Here is a 20385-nt window from a genome sequence, read left to right on the forward strand (position 1 = left end):
AGGTGTGCAGGACGAACTTGTTTAATGAATAGAAGGGCTCAAGCATCACCTGTTATTGGGAGTCAGAGTTAAAGAAAGGTAAAGGACTGGGGCACCTGGGTGGCTCAGTGGGTTAAAGCCTCTGCCTTCAGCTCAGGTCATGACCCTAGGGTCCTGGGATCGAGCCCCGCATCAGGCTCTCTGCTCAGCGGGGAGCCTTCTTCCCCCTTTCCCTCTCTGCCTGCCTCTCTGACTACTTGTGATCTCTGTCTGTCAAATAAATACATAAAATTTAAAAAAAAAAAAAGAAAGAAAGGTAAAGGACTAAGACAAAGGCAACTCTGCTGTTGGCACGTCAGGCCCAGAATCTCCATCCTATCATTCATGGATGTTGATGCAAGGACAAATTATAGCACACACGGTCTCAAGAGAAGCCTGACATTCTTTTTTTTTTTTTTTTTTTTTTAAAGATTTTATTTATTTATTTGACAGAGAGAGATCACAAGTAGACAGAGAGGCGGGCAGAGAGAGAGAGAGAGAGGGAAGCAGGCTCCCCGCCAAGCGGAGAGCCCGATGCGGGACTCGATCCCAGGACCCTGAGATCATGACCTGAGCCGAAGGCAGCGGCTTAACCCACTGAGCCACCCAGGCGCCCCGAGAAGCCTGACATTCTTACTTGCTATGGATAAGGTTGATTGTCCAGTGATGGTCTCCCCACTGGAATGCAAGCTCAAACAAAGGGGGTGGGGCCAGGAGCAGAAATCTTGTTCGTCTGTCTCCTCGGGGCCCAGAACAGGGCCTGGCATATATTACAGCCTCAATAAATATGTGTTGAATAGATAAATGAATCAGCTGTCAAAGAGGAAAGAACTGTAAAAATCTGGTTAGGCTGTATAAAAGCAATACTAACTATAATCATTTATGTCAAATGCCTTCCATTTATGCCCGATCAGCATGCCGCTCGGTAATTATTATTCAGACTGCTAAATAGGTGTCAGATTAGCCTGTGTAAATTCTATTTGATGACACAACTACACTCCTATCGTGCAGGCCTGCCTCCCGTCGTTCATGGCCGTGAAGCCTAGCTGACTCTGGAGACCACACATAAGGACAGCAAGGACGGAGGTCCTGGGCTGCTCTGGGGCCTCGACTGTATGATCTGGGGCACAGAGATGAGAAATGATCTCTTCCCAAAACTTACAAGAATCAAAAGAACCATGGAATTTCATGATTGTAAGGCTCGCTGGTTTGCAAAATTCTTTCCACCGTCTCTTTCTGCTTTAATCCACAGGACAATCTCAATCACACCAAGGAAGCGGAGCCCAAGAAAGGGGAAGGGCCTAGCTCAAGGTCACACAGCCATCAGGAGGCAAAGCCCCAGACAGCCAGGTCTCTGACTCCACTGACCTTTCTTGTATAGCTTTATTGTTTGTACATAAGAACAAGAGAGGAAGCTTGCAGATTCTTCATCAAAAAGCACAAAGAAATCTGAGGTCTTATTTTCATTTTAATGTTTCGATGAATCTCGTCTTAGAACCAAAGAGGGCAGCCTTTATCAACTAAAAGTATCTAAATAATTTAGGGAGGAAAAATAAACGATCCTGAAGATATAGCACCAAGGCCCCTGCCCACTAACACTGTCCCCCGTGGGGAGCTCCCCTCTTCCTGTGGCTCCTTGCCACCTGCATGGTGTGGCATCATCTCACGCCCAGGGCCCTGGCATAATGCAGCTGCCTCCCGCAGTTCTGAGCACCTCCGACACACTGCGTCCTAGGCAAAGGGTAACCTCTCCCCCGCCACCCCCGCGCCCACCAGCTGCTTCTTCTCTCCCCTCCGTCCTCTTGGGCAGCACCACACCCCACTTGTCACCCAAGCCAGAAAGTTGAGAGTTGCCCAAGATGGCTCCCACCCCACACCCCATTCTGATCAATCACCCCATCCCAACAGCTCTGCCTCCTAAAGCCCAGGACTGTCTCTGCATCCCCATGAACTGCCACCCTCATGCCACCCCCATGCAGATGTCTCTCAGCAATGACCTGGACTCTGGCCAGAGCAGCCTTCCTGGCCTCCCTCCCTTGGGTCTTTCCTTCCCTCCCAGGGTGGTTCTACATTCAGCTGCAAGGTGGGGATTCTTACTAAAATGCAAACATGATAATGACACACCCAGGCCCAGTCTCCCCTGACTCTGTCCTGCCTCCAGGATCGAGGGCAAACTCCTCAGTCCCACAGGCAAACCCTTCCCGAGCTGGATCCTGCTCACCTGTCCTTGCCCCCCAGCCCATTGCACCTGACATTCCAGCAGAACCTGAGCCCTGACTTTCCCAATATGCCACCTGTATGAGAGCTTCCACGTGGGATGTGATCTCGACCCCTGATGGCCTGGGGACAGTTTTCTACAGGCTCACTGCATTATCTCCCCTCTGAGGCTTTCTGGGATCTCTTCCCCAAATTCTGCCACCACACCTGGAACATTCTTCCTCATGGCACCAGCCGGCTACCTGCAGAACCGTCAGCAGTGATGGGAGGGACAGTGACAAGCACCTAGCATGCTACTTGGCACATAGTAGGTGCTCTATTAATATTAGCCAAATGAATCAATGAACAGATGACATCCAAAAGGCATTGGCTCGGGCGTTTTGCTGGCTCAGTTAGCAGAGCATGTGACTTTTGGTCTTGGGGTCATGGGTTCAAGCCCCATGTTGGGGGTAGTTTACTTAAAACAGTAAAGGGGACATTTTAAAAAGAGACATATGTTCAGTTTACACCAATATGAAATAAATTGCCAGTTGATTTGTACATTTTGTATATTTGCTGTAGGTCAAACAATCTAAGGGGACATCACGGTGTAGATCCGGGCAAAGAGGAATCACGGCATGGGGAGGGAAGCAAGCAGGTACTGTCCAGGCCCTGGTGCTCAGTCAGGGGAGGGATAGCGCTCCCATATCCAGGAAGCGGGATGCCATGATTACAGACAACGAAGGAAAAGTTCAGGACGCTATGGAGTGTGTGGCAGGAAGACCTCATGTGGCAGAGAGGGAAGGCTTCCCTGGGGACAAAAGGTTCAACCTGAGTTAGCCAGGTCTCTTAAAGAGGACACAGTGAACAGGGAGAAGATTCCTAGACAGAGGAACAACCCGGGGAAGACCCAGAGGCCTCTGGTGGGAGCCCGCAGTGTGCACTTTGGAAATGGCAGGGAGTCCAAGAGGATAGCAAGCTGAAACATCTTCTCCGTCTCTTGTAATTTTGCTGCTCTTTTCCAGCAGAATTTTAGTTCAAAGCAGGTATCTAAGCATGGCTTTGTCTCTCTGGGGGGGGTGTCTCTGTCCCCACATAACCAGAGCTGGGCCTCACTCCTGGACTTTTGGGAACTTGGAAGGCAGAAGGTTGACATGTAGCCCTTTCCTGTGTCACTGAGGGCACCGCTCTGGATGACGTGGGACACCCTGCTGATTGGGCCACACCGGGACAGAAGTCAGCCCGGGGGTGGCTCTGGACCTTACTGAGGGAACACTCTCAAGGGGCTTACTTCCTTCAAAGCCCACCTCCTCGTCAGGAACATGGAAGCAGCGATGCCTACCTCACAGGCTGATGAGCACCAGGAGAGCGGGGAACACGTTGGAATTTTCCACCTGTATCTTCAATGCCTAGCTCAGGCTGGCACATAGTAGGCACTCAAAAATATCTGTGGAAATAATGAACGGATCCAGTCAGATAACACACGTGGAAAAGGCTCTGGCCGCATGAAGTCTTTACCCGTGACTGACGTCTGGAGGCCTTGCCCACAAGGAGCCTACAATCTAGAGCCCATTTCTCCGCAGCACAGGCTGTCCTGGTAAGCTCTGGTGGCAGGCAGCGTGTGACACCCACTGCCCCCCTGAGCACAGGAAGGATGTGCTCCGGGAGGAGCTGGGCTCTATCGCTTACTTACCCGGGGGCAGTTTCCTCACCCAAACACCAAAAATCACTCATCCCACTTCTTCCGAAAGAACCTAATTTCTCACTTTTTCCCCCAGAATCTCAGGACAGGTGAACTTCCTCAGGCCAGAGGATCCCTATGTCTCCAGACATCTCTGGCCCACTTCAGAGCTTATATGCCTAATGGAAGGTGCTATGAGGGAAGGCCCTTCAGCACCACGAACAGCGCCCAGCTTCCTGTGGCCACAAACAGGCCTTCTCCAAGGCATGCCCACTGGTCACTTAACTCTGTGCTTACTCACGTCCTCTTTCCACAACCAGACCATGAGCTGCCGGGGAGCCCGGCAACATCTCTTCTGCACACGTAGCTTCGCGACACACTTTACTGTGCTGCCTACACTGAGCAGAACTCGTTAAGTGCCTGAAGATCCCCAGCCCACACTGGTTTGTACACACACACACACACAGAGCACAGCATGTCACCGGCTGACCACGTTCAGGCAGTGAGCATGCCGCCAGGACCCCCCCCAGCCCAGCTGTGCTAAATGGCCTCTCCTCTCCTGATGTGTCAGCAGTCCCTCTCCCCGTCTCTCTCTCTTTCTCTCTCTCCTGTCCTCATAGGGCTGTTGCACCATTAATCGTGATTTTCTAGGGTGGGTCCAAGAGGCGGCTGACAGCCGCCAGACGGTGTTTGGTGGCAGGGATGACAGAGGAAATCAGAGGGGCAGCCAGATTAATTACAGGTTTTCTCTTGTCTGTGGGCAACAAGATCTTGATTACTCCTCATGACGCTCCAGGCTCCTCAAGACAAATGGATGTGGGCTTCTCGGCTGTTCCGACCCCCCCTGGCTGGGAGACACTCCCAGCCGCAGCCAGCAGCTTGGATGGAGCGTGCAGGGAAGCTGGGTGGCCAGGTCAGGGAAGCAGTGCCGTCCTAGACCCTGTGGTCTCCTTGAGGGAGAATCGACCTCTACGGCCTGACAGAGTTAGGCAGCATGTCTGAGTTTTCCGTCTCCCCCGCAAGCAGTGTGATGCCAGGACCCTGGGAGGCAGTGACCCAGTGTTCACAGGCTCTGGGGGATAACCTCTCTGAGTCTGTTTCTTATTCTGTAAAATGAGGGAATAGGTCTAGATCTCTAAGTTCTTTCAAGTGGTGCCGTTCTGCAGCTCTAAGAATTCGACTTCATGCTAACATTTACTGAATATACACGTTCTATGTGCAGAATACTGTTTCAGCTTCAGTGCTCCTCAGAAGAGCCCTGGGAGGAAGATTCTCACACTTTCTCCACCTGTAGATGGGGCAGCCGGAAGTGCTGAGGTTGCGTGAGACCTGCTACGGTCGCCTGGCGGGCCGACGGGAATACCAGGCCACCGGCTCCAAGACCTGTTCGTACTCACTATTCTCTACACGTGCCTTCTCTCTGTATCCCAGAACTTGGCACACAGTTGGTACTTGAGGAAATGTTGGAATGTGATTATAATGATTATCATGACGCTGAAGAAGAGGAGTCGAATCCAAGTCGATGTAGGGCCCGTCTGTACAATTTTCACATCGGGGGAAGCAAGCAACAGAGAAAGGAGTCTGAGTGTCCCCCTTGGCCAAATGAACAGCCCAGGTGTCCTCGATGTTTGGGATTTACCATCAGGAGATGTGACCAGGAGGTTGTGATGAGTTATAACGTGGCAGGTTAGCCAAAGGCATTTTGCATTGGCTGGGGAGTTGGACCCAGTCTGACTCCTCAGATAAACTAAAGACAGCGGTGGCTAGCCCTGCCTACGCCTGATACTGGGGAAGGGTAATCAAGGACCAAAGCAACCAGGGGAATCTGCTAGCACTCAGGACATGTGACAAGGGACAGCTGTCCCCCATTCTCAGACATAATGAGCAGGACATGAGGAATAAACAGTCTCTCTTGCCCTCCAAGCCACTTCCTTTGTCGATCTCGTCTGAAGCCCTCAGTCTACTTCTTTTTTTTTTTTTTTTAAAGATTTATTTCTGACAGACAGAGATCACAAGTAGGCAGAGAGGCAGGCAGAGAGACAGAGCGGAGGAAGCAGGCTCCCCGCTAAGCAGAGAGCCCGATGCGGGGCTCGATCCCAGGATCCTGGGATCATGACCTGAGCTGAAGGCAGAGGCTTTAACCTGCTGAGCCACCCAGGCGCCCCCCTCAGTCTACTTCTAAACAACTCCCCCTCCCCAGGGGCCAGAGCAGGTGTCCCCGGCTTCCCACCCTACAGGCCACTCTGTGTCCTTAAGCTGGTCACTTCAGCTCTGAGAGCTCCATTTCCACAAACGTGAACCATGGCTTAGGGCTCCTCCCTTGAAAAGCTGTTGCAATAGATTCTAGCGGTAATGCAATTAGTCCGTGTGAACTTCCATTCTCTCCTCTCTCCACCCACCATTCAAGGCTCCCTCCAGTCCTACACACAGGCGTCCAGGACTGCATCCACAGCCTCTCCCAACAAGGCGGCCTTCCATGCCTCTCACCCATAACACCGCACAGCTCTCCTATCCCCAAAACGCTGCTCCAAGTCAACCCCATCCCAGAAGCTTTCTCTGAAGAAGGTCGTCTTCCTTCCTCATTCAGTCTCAGCCTAGCGGAGGAGAAAAACCGGGGACTGGAGGAGAAGAGCTGACTTTGGACCCATCTCTTAACCTCTCGTCTATAAGATGGGGAAATAATACTTCTATCATCTCCCTCACAGGGCTGCTAAGAGAACCAAATGAGAAAATGAGTGGAGCATTTCTTCGCAGATGAGTGAAGTGCTTTCTAAGCAAAATGGTGTACTTCTTCCTTTCCTCCAGACTGGCCAAAGCATATAAACATCCTTAACAGCACTAGAGGATTGATACTTGATTCATTCCACAAATATTTCTATTGAGCGCCTACGAGCAGGCACCGTCCAGGCCCTGGCGCTCACAGTCGGGGAGGGATAGTGTTCTCATGTCCAGGAAGCTGGATGCCATGATTACAGACAATGAAGGAAAAGTTCAGGACGCTATGGAGTGTGTGGCAGGAGGACCTCATGTGGCGGGAAGGGAAGGCTTCCCTGAGACAAAAGGTTCAACCTGAGTTAGCCAGGTCTCTTAAAGGGGACACAGTGAGCAGGGAGAAGATTCCCAGACAGAGGAACGACCCGGGAGAGACCCAGAGGCCTCTGGTGGGAGCCCGCAGTGTGCATTTTGGAAATGGCAGGGAGTCCAAGAGGATGGAAAGCTACAACATCTTCCCCGTCTCTTGTATTTACATCCCGTCTCCCTCGTTAGGGGCCCTTGGTTCCTGGATACGGCTCCGCATCTAAAGCCAGCTGCCTCCATGAACCTGGCTCCGGACCCAGCCACCTTCCCAGACAAGGAGAGGAGGCCACAGCATCCGATCTGCTTTCCGGTGCAAAGGAGGTGGTTAGAGGTGAGAAGATGGGAAGTTACCCACCAGTCTTAGTGAGCTGGGGGAGGCGGGAAGAGGATCCCAGGGTCAGGTGTGACAGGCAAGACTGGCTGGGGATGGTGAGCAACGTCTCTGGCATTTATCTGAGGCCACCAGGCTGGGTCCTGGGGGAGATGAGCTCCTAGCAGAGACCACGTGAGCCGAGGCTTTGAAACAAAATTGCCCAGTGCTGGAGCTGTTGGTAACACATTTAGAGCAGGGAGACCTTGCAAGAGTGTCCACAGTGGAAGAGAGAGTGAGCAGATGCAGAGAAAAACTGCTTTTTAAGGACAGTGTTTTAATTACCTCCAGATAAACACAGCTCTTCTTCCCCTGCTCGGGATCTGTCTGGGTGTCTGGGAGGAGAAGGGTTGTCCTGGAGAGGCTTGGCCACGCCCTAGAGTGAAGCTGTATGCGCCGTAGCCTTCCATAAGGAGATCTGGAAAGAGCCAGCACGGCTGGGTGGGCAGTGTGTGACGCAGGAGGGGAGGCTCATCAGAATTGAACTATCAGAAGCCAAAGACGGGTTACAAGAGACTCACGGGCGATGGTACGCAGACTCTCTCCCACTCCACTGAGGTCAAAGTCAGAGGAAAGTGTTCTGATGTTAGTAATGAAGAAGCACGTGGCAGACACGGAGCCTTCCCTTGACCCAGCCGAAGTGACTGTCCACGGTCACTTCACGTACATATCGATTTTTGGCATCTCTGACACCATGGTCAGAAAGCAAGGCCCTGTCCTCTTTTTCTAAGTGCCAGCCAGACCAGGGGCCAAAGGAACTCTCCCTAGGTGTCTGCAGTCCACGGGGAAGCCCAGGAGGGACCCCCTGGGCTCTCCCCTGGGTGGAGGATGAGTGGGGGGTGGGGAGAAGAGGAGAGCCCGTATGGTAAGATAAAGGTGCATAACAAAGCACGTGGTGTCCCCTTCAAGATGCAGAGCAACTGCACTTGTTCCAGCGGTCATCCAAGCAAAACACAATCTCTGGGACTTGCCCAAGAGCCTATGAACGGTCCATCCACCCCTTCCCTGCCACCCAGCTCTGTTGGCACCGACGGCCATCTGCTTAGGGGAGGTCTGGCACCAGGCTCTGTGAGCGCAGAGAACAGTCACTGGCTGCTGGCCAGCTGCCCCCCGGAGAGGGTTCTAGAATGGCAGTCAGGGTAGGAAGGAGACCTGCTTTTCATTCTAAAGCGTTCTCTACAGTGTGTGTGCATTTTCAGAGATTGGACTGCTGTTTCAATTAAGAAATCTACTTAATAATTTAAAAAACAATAAAGAATCCCAACTTTCTCAATGACTGGCTCAGAGACATGAGCATGCTACTTAAGCCCCTGAACCTGCGTCCCCTTGTTCTGTATAGTGAGGCTAAACACACCTCAGGTTCAAGTGCACAGTGACTGCTGGGCCTGCCTGGGGCCCCTCGTCAGCAAGGGCTGCTCTGAGCCGACCCTGGAGCCTGGTCTGAGATCACACTCCCCTCCCAGCCACAGTCCAAGCCCAACTCTCAGCTCTCCTTTCCTCCCCCCACAGCTCCCGCCCCCCTCCCCAGGCTACCTACAGCCTCAGTGCTCACCTCTGAGTACCCCCCACACACACACCTGAGCTCCCGATCTTGGCTGGATCCCATGCCCTGGGCAAAGGGAGGGCCCTCCCTTTGAAGGAGAGACCCCGGGGTGGGAGGGCTGCTATGTTCAGCTGGTCTCTGAGGGGCTTGGGATGCAGAGGACACCCTCTCCAGAAGCTGCCTTGGGCTTTTGCATTTGTAACAAGCCACAGGAGAGCACAGCTCACATTCAGCTTGCCAAAGTCCCATCACTTTCCCTGTGCCATGGCCCGGAGAGGTTCTGTCATCCACAAGGGAAGGACTGGAAGTCCAGGGGCACCCATAGTCTCAGGATGACTGTGGGGGAGAACCTTGACCTCCTTAGCTAAGCAGGGAGCTGTCTCCACACTCCACATCCCCCACCTAGGGACCGTGGTGAAAGGAGCACAGAACGTGACCACGGGAACCCAGCTCCTTTCTTTCCAAGAAGGGGAGAGAAAGGCTGTGAGCATTGCTCCTCTACCGATGGGGCTGCCACCCAAATGGGGCCTGGACACACCTCTAAGAAAGCTGCCGCAGAACCTTCCAGAGTGCCATCTGCCCTGGAAAAGGAGGACGTCACAAGCAGCACACCTGTGAATGCATGACGTGCCACAGTCCCACAGCAGCTTTCACAAGGCAGGGCAACCTTCGTCACCAAATGAGAAGGAAGCACTGGGAAGACAGAGGCAGAGAGCATCCCCGGGCCTGGACAGGTGAGCCGCATTCTTGGACAGCACGGGCACATGCTGCTTAGGAAGGAAGACCTTCTAGCAGGGCGCCAGGAAAAGCAAGAGCTGTCCAAAGAGCAGTGACTAACCAGCTTGGCAGAGGCACACTACCCAGAGACAGATAAGTATTGGGGTCAGATTCTGGAAGGCCTCGAATGCCAAGGTTAAGGAGCTGGGACTTTATTGTGCAGGCAATAAAGAGCCACACTGAAAGTTTCTGGGCAAGGGAGGGTGGATCCTGAAGCTGTACTTGCAGGAGATCAATGAGACCGAGGTGTGCCAGATGGCCTGGAGGGCAGAGAGGCTGGGGAGTGGGCACTTAGCCACTGCAGGAGAGCCCGAGATTGTAGAAGAAGCCATCCCTGAGGGAACAGACCCTTCACTGCTGAACATTAGGGCACTAGGTTTGCCCAGACTGGAAAAGAAAGGTTCTAGGCTGCCAAGCGTTGGGCAGGAGCACAGACGTCATGGGTCTCCAAGGAAAGCAGAGCCCAAGGCAGCCGAAAGCCAGCCTCGGCAGGACACGGGACATCGAACATTTGGTAGGGCCTGGATGGGGCCCAGCGGGGAGGGACTCTGTGGAAGAGTGAATGGGGAGTCAGAAGGCCTGCATTCAAACCTGACTTCGTCACTGTTCCCTGTAGGATGGGGTTATGGTCCAGTCCTCCAGCCTCTCTGCCCCGTAGTTTCCCTTAAAACAGGCACAAGGCTGTTCAAAAATCGAAGAGGATAGGATGTGTCCAAAAATGTTTTCATAACCTGCAATCAGAAAGTTAGGAATATTTTCTTCTAGATCAGTCTCTAGGGTTTGTTCGAGGTAATCTCCTCCGCTGCGCACCCCCCCAACATTTTATTCCTTGTCTTTTGTCCTAGAATCTATGTCTGACTTCCCATCTCTCAGAATGATCGAACAGATGAATGATTTATCATTGTTTTCTATAAAACACCTAGGCCAATGTTTTCCACCTAGTTGGAGCTCAATAAATGTACGATTAATTATTAAAAGTGAACCTATAGAGGATGTTTTAATCCTACTCATCATTCCCCCGCTCAGTGGCTCATCTTAATATCAATGCTAGGAAAAACAAAAAAATAATTAGGATGGCAGGTTGAGAGATCTCTCCCCTTCCCCATCTCCCTTCACATAATTCCTCCCAAAGGAAGGCTGCATAAGGCAGAGGTTAGCAGCACGAAGCTATGTGTCTGCTTCAGACCGTTCCTTGAGTCGGGACTCGGTTTCTTACTAGCAGTGACGCTGGGCAAGTGAGTCATCTCCCCAAGCCTCAGTTTCCCCACCCACAAAATGGAGAAAATGTTAGCTCTTCCTAAGGTTGCTTTCACAGATTCCCCGTGACCTTAGCAATGCGGCTGCAAATAGAAAGTGTGGCCGGCTTGCCCTGATACTGAGCTTACCGAGACGGCTACTGTGTTATTGTGACTATTGTTATTATTGTCCAGAGCCAAATCACTGTGATTTGGGGGAGGGGGTGGTATTTGGGTACAGAGTTCCCATTAGTGTGGATGATGGTGTGTGCTTTGTGACCGCCAATAGATCAAGCTTCTCATTGCTTTCAACTGGAGAAAACACATTACAGGGAGCTCTGAAATGCCTAGACCCCCAAGTCAATCTAACAACCAGCTATCAAGTGGCATCTGGGGCTGGGGGCACTGAGTGGATCAGTGGCCCTTCTGGTGCTAACCCAGCGTTAATGGTGCAAGTGAATTACAAACAAGGCCCACCTGCTGTGCTCAGCAACAAAACCCGGCAGGAGGGTAATTGCCCGGAACTCCAGCACAAGGGGACACAGCAGGCAGGGAAGACATTAAACATGGGGAGGAACGACTTCCCAATGCTTTCCTTCTCCACACAGACCCAAGGAGAAGCCAGCAGGCAAGGGGACAGGAAGCCAGCAGGTACCAGATGGGGACCGCTCCAGAACTGCAGAAGAAAGGTCTTCCAGCAGACCACAGCTGGCTGTCCGGCACAGTGCCCTCCGCAGATCTGAGAGCAAGGGGAGAACATCTGGGTCAGCTCCACGCTGCCTGATATCCCTCCGTGAGCTGAGATGACAAAGATGTCCAGCTCGGCCAAGTGCACCACCCCACAGGAAGGCACCCTCCGTGATACCAACCCATGCCCCAATGAGGGATCGGGGGTAGACTGATGCGCTTGCCCAAGCTGGCATAGGCCACGGCGGCATGAAGACCATTCATCTCTTCATCCGGATGCTCGGCATGTGTTTATTAGGCATCAGTGGCAAGTGAGGGAAAAGCGAATAGGACACGAGACACTCTTTCAAGGAGAGTCAGGCACAGACATCCGTCAATGGGCATAGGCTGGACCGGGCAGTCACACAGCCAAGACACAAAGCAGTGACGCCCCTAGGCAGAGAGCTCTAGTGATGCCCAGGCACGGTCCAGGCAAGGACCATTAAGCTGGTCTGGAAGGATGCAGACACAGACCTCTCAGCCTGGGCTGCCTCCCCTGTAGAACACTGATGATAACAGCACCTACCTCGTCGGGCTGTTGGCCGTTTTAAAGAAGAAATGCTTATGAAGTGCCCAATACAGTGCCTGGCACATAGTTGAGCCCCCAGTAAATACACCCCAGTAAATATATTCCAAATAGAACTCACAATGGCCCTACATTCCTGCTACCTAGAAGCAAAGAGCTTTGCCGATCGGGGTCCACACATTTACTCCAGCAAAGAGCCTTTTCATCGGCATGATTTCCTTCATGCAACGAGGATTCACTGAGCACCTAGTGTGGGGAAGCATAAGGTCTTATACAAAAGTCCTTGTCCTTGAAGCATTTATGAATCATAAGAAAAAGAAACCCACCTGTGTCCTGCAGAGCTGTACACACACACACACACACACACACACACACAATCATACACACGTATATACGCATACATTTGTGCATACACACAGAAACACGGAGCCCCTGGAAACTGCTCGTCTACGCTGGAAGTATATAGTATCCACACTGTGTGACCTGATGGTTATGAGAGTCCAGGCAGGAGGTGGTGCAGGAATGACTATACTATTTCTGGAAGAGGAAACTGAGGCTTAGAGAAAATAAATGTCTGGCCCAAAACCCAGGGAAGGGCATCCTGGGGACTGACGTTCCTGGGCACCCACCCTGCGCCCTGTGCATATGGGTGACTTTGCCCCTTCCATGTGCTCCCACCATCTGGTCCCACAAAAACCCTCTGAGGCCCTACTCTGAACCCTCCTGCGAAGACGAAGAAACAGACTCAGCAAGGGTAGGTAATTCTCCAAGGATCACAAAGTTAATAAGCGACGGGCCAGGATGCAAACAGTTTGTCTGACTCAGACCCGCCAGCTTCTCCCAGAGGGCCAGGAAAGATTTAGTACACGGCACAGTTCTGATTAATTGTCGCCTCTCTGGCTGCAGGCCCAGCAGCCCAGCTCTGACCTCCCACAAAGCCTGGTGACAGGCCTACTATGCACCAGGGAGTGCGCCGTGAAGGGCAACACCAAGTCCCCAAGGTTCCTCGCGCATTCCCTGCACGATCCCACCCGGGGGGCCTTCGCATGGGTTCTGCCCTTGCCTAGAACATTCTTCCGCCAGAAGACTGGCTCGTGCTTTCACCTTCTTAGAGGCCTTGACTCAAATCTCAGTCTCCAGACGTCTTTATCCTCCCCGTTCTATGTTTCCTTTCTTCCCGTAACACCAACCACTCCTAGTTTATTATATAACTTTCTGACTTATTTATGTTTCTTATTTATATAGGTTACCCCAACACACACTTTCTAAAATGTAAGCTCCCTGTGAATTTGGTCTCCTTTGTTCCTTGGGCCTCCGACGCAGCTAGAGTAATGCGTGTCATACAGCAGGCGCTCAATAAAGGTGCAGAACTAATAGGAGAACCTCTGAACAGTACACAGCTATCGACGTTACACACGCAGAGCGCTGAGGAGGCTGTGCATATTCTGGGGAGGGGGCTATGGCCCCCAGGAGCTTCCCAATTCTGCTGGGGGTAGGGCAGCCTCAGGAGCACGGAGCTCGAGATCGGAGGACGGCCTATTGATTACCGTGACAATTCAGATACAAAGGCGGCAGTAGAAGCTTCCTATTTACAATGTTCTGACAGCCAACAAGATGAAGTGAGAAGGACATCAGAGAGTTTCAAGGTGTTCTTGTCTAGGATACAAGGAGAACCCAAGGCCACGTCAGAGCCCAGCTGAAGCCTGGAAGTCAAGTTCTGCTTATCAGCATATCCTGAAGGGACAGCCACATGGCGAAGGGACAGTGGGACAGTGAGTCTTCACAGCCTGGGAAGTTGAAAGTCAGGGAAAACCCAACTCCTGGTAAAGAGAGATCCCAGAATCTCCACGCAGCAAGGGACCTTGGAAATCACCCAGACAGGCTCCTCAGCTCACAGATAGAAAAATGAGGCTCAGAGAGGGAAAATGACTTCATCGAGGTCAAGAATTGGTACCAGAGCAGGTTCTAAAACCCAACTCTCCTGACTGCTTGGTCAATGTCCTTTTCATATAGCACTCGCTCACTAAAACATATTGGTTTTTTTTTTTTAAATTTGTTTGTTTGTTTTACTATCTCACACAAACCAGCGCTGAACTGGATGTTGGGGACACAAGACACTATGCCGAACGGATAAACACACAGGCAGACATCAGATTCATATACAAGGTGCACAGTGTTATCCTGGAGGAAGTGTGGGCTGGTTGCCATGGGAACCCCCGGGGGGGGGGGGGGTTCCCCATGCCACAGTCGGGGCATCAGGAGGATGCAAGAATGTTGAAGCCGGAGTCAGCCAGAGGCAAGGGGAGCGGTGGGAGGAAGAAACAGCACCTGTGGACGTGGCCAGAAGGGGAGAGGAAACGGGGATCTTTAGTAATCTGAAAGCAGTGAGAAACGAAGCCCAGAAGCATGCAGGACTCGGTCATCCAAGGCTTTGGCAGCCAAGCTAAGAGATTTTAATGTTATCCTAAGAGTAATGTGAGCCATTGAAGGGTTGTAAGTAAAAGAGTGACGTAATCAGAATTACTTATAGGAAGATCACTCTGGCTGAACCTAAACAGTTTTAGAGGGTTCCAGCTGGGGTCTGGGACGATCGGCTGGATGGGAGTCCTGGTGCGAGTTAAGGATGACATGACCTGATGTAGAGGCAGTGCAGGAAGGAAGAGGCAGGTTTGCATCTAGACCTCTTTAGAGGGTAGAGCTGGATCATGAAGAAACCAGAAGGAAGAAGGACTTCCTGGCTTCTAGAATGAGCAACTGTGTGGACATTGGTTCCACCAGAGGAGAGACGGGGGAGGGGGGACCAGGTAGAGACAGGGGGTGGGGAATGACACCCCATCCCAGAAGAACAGAGGAACCAACAATCAGGAGGAAGGGACAGTGAACCTTGAGATGCCAAGAGCGCTTCTGGTATGTAGTCCAGCAAGAGAATAAACAGCAGGCCCTTGAAATCCTCCCATACAGAGCTCAGACCGTTTGGGGCTAAGCTCCAAGGTCACCTTTCCAGCTGTCTGTGGTGCTCCCAAGTCAGCGGAGCCTTTGGATAGCATGTGACTTCTTCCCCAGGGGCTGAACCTCTACTCTTCCAAGGTCAAGGGGCCAGCTTGGAGAAGGAGAATGTTCAGAAAGGCACAGAAAGTTATTTCTCACTCCTGAAAAAAGGCCCCTGCTTATCATGCCACTTTAGAAGACACAACTCAGAGACAGCAGAGCGTGGTAATGAAGAATGCAGACGCAATTGGAATGGGACAAATTCCATCTCCACCACCCGCTAGCTATGTGATCTTGTGCAGGTTACTTAACTTCTCTGTGCCTTGTTGCCCTCATTAGGAATATGGGGTTAAAAAAATATGTGCCTTCTCACAGAGCTGTGAAGGTTAAGCGAATTAACATTTGTTTTTGTTTTTTTTTTTTAAAGATTTTATTTTTTTTTATTTATTTGACAGAGAGAGAGATCACAAGTAGGCAGAGAGGCAGGCAGAGAGAGAGGAGGAAGCAGGCTCCCTGCGGAGCAGAGAGCCCAACGCGGGACTCGATTCTAGGACCCTCATTTGTTAAGGAGCTTAGAAGAGGGTCTGGCAGACAGTAAGCACCACATACTTGTTAGATTAATAAAAATATACGCATAACATGGGGATTTAGATGCCGTTGCCAGGAACAAGATAATTGGGAGTAGGGGAGGTGAGGTTCTGCAGGCCAAGGGGACCCAGGAGAAAGAAGGAGCATTCTGCAGTGTGGGCTTTAAGCACTCTGGCACTCCTCATTAGGGAAAATACTGGGCTGAGCCAAACGAATAGATTAAACCAGCTTTAGCCTCGGATCACTCCGAGAAATAATTATTCTGGGTGTGGATCTTCTTTAAGAAGTAATGTTTCCTGCAGAAACACAGCAAAGACACCCCAAATAGCTTTGATGTATGTGGAGTTTGACCAGCCTCCGTGATATTGCGGGGGGAGGGGTAGTCCTGTTGTATGTCTCAGACTCGCTCTCTAAAACACTGAAATTTACAGCACATTTGCTATGCAGCTCAGCAAAAGGTGTATGAATAAAGACGAGCCTGCTTGCTCAACACTGCTCAGCCAGCGAGCCTGAGAGCTACTCACTCTGGCTGTGGAGAGGGGGAGGAAAGCCCATCCCATGAGGGCACCCTGACATTGTATTCCTACAGGCTCATGTTCCTGCTTCGACTTTGTCACTTACTAGTGAAAACAATACAGCCCCAACACGAGGTCACTGGCTTCCCCCGAGATCACAGGCTCCATGCCTGTGTGGCTGTCCCCACGCCTCACTTCTGGAAAGGAAAGGAAAAATTGCTGGTCTATTCTCGCTCTCGCTCCTTCTTTCTGTCTTCCCTTCCTTCCTGCCTCTTTTCATTCTCGTCTGTTCTTTGTGACTCCTCCCTCCCAGCTGGCTACCAGAGGCCTATGTCCGGGGCAGCCCAGGGCATCGGGGCCCTCTGAGACACAGAGCGGGGGAAGCTCATTTGGCATCAGTTTAGTCTCTGGGTCTCTGTGAAACTTCCAGAGAAGGATGCTCTTGCCCAGCCAGACACCCCTGACCACGGTCCTGGACTCATCCCATTCCCAGGGACACTCAGGACCCAAAGAGCAGCACTGTCTCTAAGGAGGAATCCTAGTTGGTCCCGACAATGCCCCAATACAGCTCTCCTAAGCTGCTTTCCTTAGACCAGTTGGTATAAGGACCAGCCCTGGCCAAAACCGTGATCTACATGAAATCTGTTCACTCATTCATCCAACCAACACTTCTGAGCACCTACTTAGTGCCGCGCATGGCCTAGGAGCTGAAAATATCACTGTTCAACACTCCTGTCCTCATGGAATACTGTGGAGTCCCATGCAGAGGTGTGAGGCGGGGCAGCTAACGGAGGTGCACCTAAGGTCTCCTGGGGTGGAGGTCAGAGGAAGGCTCCAGGAGAACACCATTTAACCTGAGAGGTAAAAGAGAAATAAGACATGTCCAGGAATATTCGAGGCATCCCTGTTCATGATATTCCAAAACTAGACTTCCCAACACCCACCAACCACAGAATGGATCAATTGCAGGATGTTCACACAATGGAACACAGCCATGAAATGAACAAGGTATAACAACACGGGTGAATCCCACAAGGAGAAGAACACAGAACAAAAGGAAGCCAGACACAAAAGGTGCATGCTCTGTGATTCCATGTCCGTGCGCTTCAGAAAGAGGCAAGGCTTGGCCCTGGTACTGGGAGTCAGGACAGTGGGGACCTTCGGGTCACAGGGACCCGTGGGGGGTCCGACTGGGACGACTATGCGGTTTCTCAACCCAGGTGTTGGATATAACGGTGTGTTCACTGCAAAAACTCAAAACTATACACTTACGATTTCTTCATTGGTTGGTACACTGGAATGACTTCCACAAAAAAGTTTACATTTAAAAAAAAATTTAAGGGGCGCCTGGGTGGCTCAGTGGGTTAAGCCTCTGCCTTCAGCTCAGGTCATGATCTCAGGGTCCTGGGATCGGGCCCCACATCGGGCTCTCTGCTCGGCGGGGAGCCTGCTTCCTCCTCTCTCTCCCTGCCTGCCTCTCTGCCTACTTGTGATCTCTCTGTCAAATAAGTAAATGAAATCTTTTAAAAAAAATTTTTAAGGTAAATAAGAGATAAGCTGGCAAGGCAGAAGTCCTGCTGGTCTTCAAAGCCCTGCACCATCTCTCAGTCACCCAAGTGACCCTACGCCCCTTCCGAGCGGCAGTCTGCACCTCTTCATCTACAGTCACACCAGAAAGCATCAGATTAATTAATTCACACTAAATTGTCCATGACTAAAAGCCGTTCAACAGTATGACCCCTCCCTGGGGGATGTCCTTTTTAATAAAGCAGATTCGCCTGAACTCCAGATAGTAACCATAGCCAGGAAGTAGCAAGGAGACCTAAGCTGTGGGGTGGAGGGCTCCTCCCTACTGCCTTCAACACCCCGATGCCGTCGCTTCACCCAAAGACCGTGGGACACGCTGAGCGTCCTGCTTCTTCCGGAGCATGAGCCACAGTGGAGGGAGGCACCTTCTTCAGGGGGCCCTGGGTCAGCCCCAAGGTACGGAGAGTGGGTGGCGGAAACGTACAGGCGCTCCAGGCAGAGAGGAGGTGGCGGGTGTCATGGGTGTGTCCGTGCAAGTCTTGCCAGGGACTACAACCTTATACTGCCAAAAAGCAAACAGGATTTTGACCTAGATCTCTTAATTTACATAGCTGATTGAGTGTCCTTTGGGCAGCTCTATCGCGTTTCCAAGAATTATCCAAATATTTCCCTGCTCCTGAGCACGTGGGAATTGCTATAGGTTTGTGATCTCGGACAAAAATTCACAGCACGCAGAGCAGGAAGCAGACGCATCGTGGGGACCAGGACCTAAGGCTTCCGCGGGGACGGCTGCGAGCCACACCCGGCTGCCTCCACTCTTCTCAGTCCTGAAAGCAAATAAGGGACCAGGAAACAAACCCCTCAGGCTGCTCAAGTTCCCTGGGTCTTTTTTTTCCCCGCAGGTTTGGGTCGGGCAAGGAGACTGGCAGAGAGGAGAGAGACAGAAACCCCTGGCTAGGGGTATCGCCCCCTCCTGCCTGCGAGGGTCTCACGAGAGCTCTGGAGATGAAGCTCTCCCGCTCTCCGGACTCCTCCCAAACCCGCTGTCTCCAGATCAGTGGTTTTCCCAGACATAGCAACAGGTCCCCCGTCTGACAGACTCTGCCCTGAATAGGTCCCCAGGGGAACAAAGGCACACATACACACACACACACACACACACTCTCTCTCTCTCTCTCTCTCTCTCTCTCTGAAACGTCTCTCAGGGGAGGCAGGCCGGCGGGCCAGAGTCTCGCACCTGGGAGGGCTCTTACCAGAACCCCGGGGCAGGGCCCTGCACACAGGCTCTGCAGGGGGGCAAACCAGGGCAGGACCCTTGAGGAAGGAGGAGACCACGTGTGCCGGGTGGATGCCTCTCTGGGCTCCCTCTGCTTTCACCTGCGAAGCGGCAGCACAGGCGTGAACCAGTAAAGGTGTGAATCTCACCTTCACCTTGGAGTCCCCATGGGCTGTGGGGCCTCAGCCATGGCCCCGGCACACAGCTGGGTGTCCGTGAACTACTCCAACCACCTTAGGGAGACAGAGCAGCGTGCCATCAAACACAGGGCACCGGGGGCTGCCTCCTGCCATCTATTAGGGGACTTAGCACGTGACAGGGACCACTCCATGCACTTTACATACGTTATCGCTCTCAATCACACAAACAGAAAGGGGGGTCTGAAGAGCCCCATTTTAGGGACAGGGTCCAGGAAGGAGCAGCTGCTGCTCTGACATGGTACAGCTTTCAAGCGGAAGCAACGGGATCTGAACCCATGTCCAGCCACCTTCAGAGCCTGCACAGCTCACTGTGACATTAGCTCTCCCTGTGACACAGGCTCACAGCTACACAGCTGCACAAGCAAAGAGGTTCCCAGTGGCCTTTCTGCACATCCCATGGTAGATGTTCTGCAAGTGGGGCGTTTCTCTCCCCCAAATCTCCAAACACAGCCATGCCTCCCTTCTCTCTCTGCTTGGCTCCCCACCAGCAAACACCAGGAAGCCAGCAGGGGGAGAGAGGTTCTCATACTCTCTCCCAGCCCTTCTCCGTTCACCTAGGAAACATTGCATCTTCACTTGAAAAACTACACCAGTACAGTTTTAATGCTTAGAATTTCTCTTAAGTAATAAAAGTTAACAGCCTCTCAGGTCCCTAATTGAGCCCCACCAATGACAGGTGAGGCAGCCTAACTTCAGACACAGGGTACTGCGCTGAAAACTTCTAAGTCAAAGGGTTTTTAGACAGATACACGCAAACACACACACAGGCGTGTGTGTGTGCAGAGAGGCGCAGGGACCATTCCAGAAGATGGTCTCTGTCTGCTCCTAATCAGGGAGCTGCAATTCCAGAGACCGGTCCCCCGGAGCGGCTCCTCTCTGATTCAGGGGGCCGTGCAAGCCCGACGTGGCTTCAGACATTTAAGCACTTTAAATACACCAATTATGATAATACCCTGCTGACGGCATTTCATCCTAAGTGAAGGCTCAGGCCAAGAAGACTCGGAAATCACCGTCACTGCACAGACAGTGCCCTTGGCCGACGCTCCTTCTCGCCACTGCGTGGGTGGTCCCCGGGCCACTGTTTCCCCACAGCAAAAGACAAGGCACTTACAGCCGGGGGACAGAGGTGCCGCCGTCTGTG

At 52.1% G+C, this 20385-nt stretch overlaps 1 protein-coding gene across 1 annotated transcript in view; it reads right to left on the reverse strand.

The window, feature by feature from the left end:
• GRIK4 (glutamate ionotropic receptor kainate type subunit 4) overlaps window positions 1-20385 on the reverse strand; it is a 417952-nt gene that overhangs the window by 296931 nt on the left and 100636 nt on the right. The window contains exon 2 of the mRNA XM_046017419.1: window positions 3557-3661. The gene's annotated coding sequence lies outside the window, so the exon portion shown is untranslated. The remainder of the gene's footprint in view (window positions 1-3556; window positions 3662-20385) is intronic.

The sequence above is a fragment of the Meles meles genome, chromosome 8 (genome assembly GCF_922984935.1).
Source record: "Meles meles chromosome 8, mMelMel3.1 paternal haplotype, whole genome shotgun sequence".
In the NCBI taxonomy this organism is placed as follows: domain Eukaryota; kingdom Metazoa; phylum Chordata; class Mammalia; order Carnivora; family Mustelidae; genus Meles; species Meles meles.